Here is a 3,053-nt window from a genome sequence, read left to right on the forward strand (position 1 = left end):
ACTTTCGATCGTCAACCCGTCTGGTGGCCCGCATGGTACATTTGGTCCGAACTCGGTCTTGGTCGGTGCATTACTTGACCGGATGAGTGGTATCACCATCTCATCGGGTAGCTTGACCGCCGAGTTGTACAGATCCAGACGTATTCCAGCTGGGATCATAAAGTCGGTACCGAGAATCAAATCGACTCCGGCATGATGAGGCATTATCCATACTTCAAACTCGTATGCCACTTCCCAGCCGAGTGTCACCTTCACCACTGCTCTTGACGCTGTCACCATCCTGTCTTTACTTATTCCTTGTATGTCAATTCGCTTATCTCGGCTGGCCACTCTCTTGAGACGCAGTTTCCTCGCGAAGTACTCACTGATCGCCGAGACATTTGCTCCGGTATCCAATAATATCTTGGTCCTTCGGTCGTTCACTGCACCCAATACGAGGGCTCTCATTCTAACTCGGCGATCAAACGTCTGTGCTGACCACCATCCCAGCCGCTCTCCCGGAAGCAGCTTCATTATCCTGGTACGATGCACAGCCTGGTCTGACTGCCGAGTTACACTTGCAATCGCTCGGTTGTTATCATCTAACTCACCGAGCTCACGTTCAATTCCGTCGATTTCACACATCCAATTGCCATCCCCGCTTCTTCCCTCGGGCCGTCCTGCTTCGCCTACGAAGGCAAACAAGAAGTTCGCCTCAACTGCAGGTTCAGCTGACTGTGGCAGCCCGGCATATTCCAACCCAGTCAGTGTTGGCGGGCCGCCGAGTTTAAATCACTCGGCGCGTAAAGGTTTTGCAGGTCTTCTGGCACTTGCGACTTGTCGACCGAGTTCTTCACGAACGCAGCCAGCTTCTCATATTGACGGAACAGCTCACACTGGCCGCCTTCATGGACTTGTCTGCAGAATTTGCAGCGTCGTCGACAGTAGTGAGCCGAGTGCCCCATTCTTCCACAAGCTGCACAAGGTCCTCGTTGGGTGTTGTCGCGTGATCCATCTCCACGATTCGACTGTTCTCGTTGGTTGTACGGTCGCGGAGGTCGGTTCGCTGAGTTTCCCCAGCTTCGGTTCGAGCCTTTCTGGTCTCCCGCCGAGTTCTCTCGGCGGTCCGGTGTATTTCCCTTATCATTGGAAACGCCGACGTCAATGTAGTCGTCGTCTTCCGCTGAGTCGTGTCCTCCGGACTGGTCCTCATCATCCCATTCGTCTTCGGAGTTGTACGGACTCGGCGGGTTCTGATCGATGAGTTCCTCTCCGTCGGAGTCAGCGTCAACGACAGTGACTCGGCGGTCGCGGTTTTCTTCCTTGCGACTGCGCTTCTCATCTCGGCGGCTCTGATCCTTCCGCTTGTCATCTCGGCTTCGTGCGGTCACGAGTCGGTCGCGTTGCTTCTTACGCTTCTCGCCGAGGATCCGACGATTGATTATCTGTAACACCTTACTGAAGTGTATCCCTCCCCCAAGGTGCGAGGGGTAACATCTAAATTCATCACATCGTTCATCATCCCAAAGGTCGCCAGAAGTGTTTCGCACATGGTTCCGGCTGGCGTCGGCCCACCCTCTCTCGCTAATGTGGAATCTTGGATGTTCCGCAGACGCTAACCGTCTGTGATCGCGATTCAGAAAGATTCCCAAATGCGTTTCGCTTGACTCTACGTCCTCGCCGCAGTATAAAGAGTGGCGGGCGGATGGTCGAAATGTGAGCAGTAATATCCAGGAAAGCCTCGCTGAGTAGTTTCCAACGTCGCTGAGTCTTCTTCGGCAGCTGCCTGTACCAACTCTTCGCCGCGCGTCCCAAGCATAGCGAGAAAGGCTCGCACCATGCACTTTGGGGCATCCTGGTGCTCTTCATCTCGTAGATAAACCGCTTGAGCCACTGGAGCGACGCGTCAGAGCGGTAGCGCTTTCCTTCGAACTCGGCGATTTTGTCGAGCGAGGCGTGGGTTCGGACTTCTAGGTACTGCGTCGAGTCCTCTTCAGCCGCGTCAAAGCTCAAGTTTCGAATATAGTTCTTCACGGTTTCTTCACGGTTACCTCTCACGTCCACAGAGAAAGCCCCCGTTTTTCTTCATCTCTCCTCCGCAAGAGCCTCAACTCTCCTTTGGGGGCGTCCTATAATTCACGAAAAAAGACCTCAAATTTTGCTTGGCCCCAGAAATCGCGGCCTCGCTGGAAATGCGTTTTAACTTTTAAAGGAGTCCACAGTGAAAAATTCTCGAAATAGGGAGTCCCTTGCGTAGCGCGGAACACTTCACGTCTCTTCGTCTCCGGGGTTTTCGGCAAAGGAATCTTGCTCGGGTCCTCGCCGAGTGGTTTGAACTCGGCTACTCGGCTGTACACCTTCTTCGTTCCGCCAGGGGCCTTCTCCAATCCAAACGCCACTCTGAGCTTCTTCTTCCATTGCCAGAGCTCGGCTCCGCCACGGGTCAGACTCCAGTCGGACAGAATGAGGCTGTTTGGTCGGCTGTTGCACCGATAGCCCATCGCCTTCAACAGCAACACAGTTTCTTCCACCAACTGATTGATGTTGGCTGCACGCACCGGCTGAGTTAGTTCGGGACCCAACATCGGCCACTTCGCCTGCGCCATCGCCACAGGCGCGAACATCATCATCCATTCCGATCTCGTTCTCATCTCCTCGCCGAGTCGAGCCAACACTTTATTGGCGCTCGGCGTATCGGCGTTCCTCGTCGCTTTCGGAATAAGGGGCGGACGGTCCCCTTGAGCAACGCCATGTTCTTCTTCATCTTCTTCATCGTCCGCACCTTCGTCGAGCTCGGCGGGATAAGTTGCGCTCGACAGGACGTGGGGCTCCCATGCGTCCCAACCTGCAGCGTCAACTCTTCCACCTCGCCAAGTAGCTCGGCGGTAGTCTTTCGTTTTCTTCGGAGCTCAGCGGTCTCGGGCCTTTCTCTTTCATACTCTTCCTTTCACTTTGCGACTACCGGTTCTCGCTCCTCCCTGGACTATGGACCAATCCTCGGCCGAAACTGGAACGGGTTCGTCTCCAACCTTCAATCGACCAAGGGGAATGAAGTCGTTGGATCCCGACCAGGG

The sequence above is a fragment of the Phytophthora infestans genome, genomic scaffold (assembly GCF_000142945.1).
Source record: "Phytophthora infestans T30-4 supercont1.51 genomic scaffold, whole genome shotgun sequence".
Taxonomy (NCBI): domain Eukaryota; phylum Oomycota; class Peronosporomycetes; order Peronosporales; family Peronosporaceae; genus Phytophthora; species Phytophthora infestans.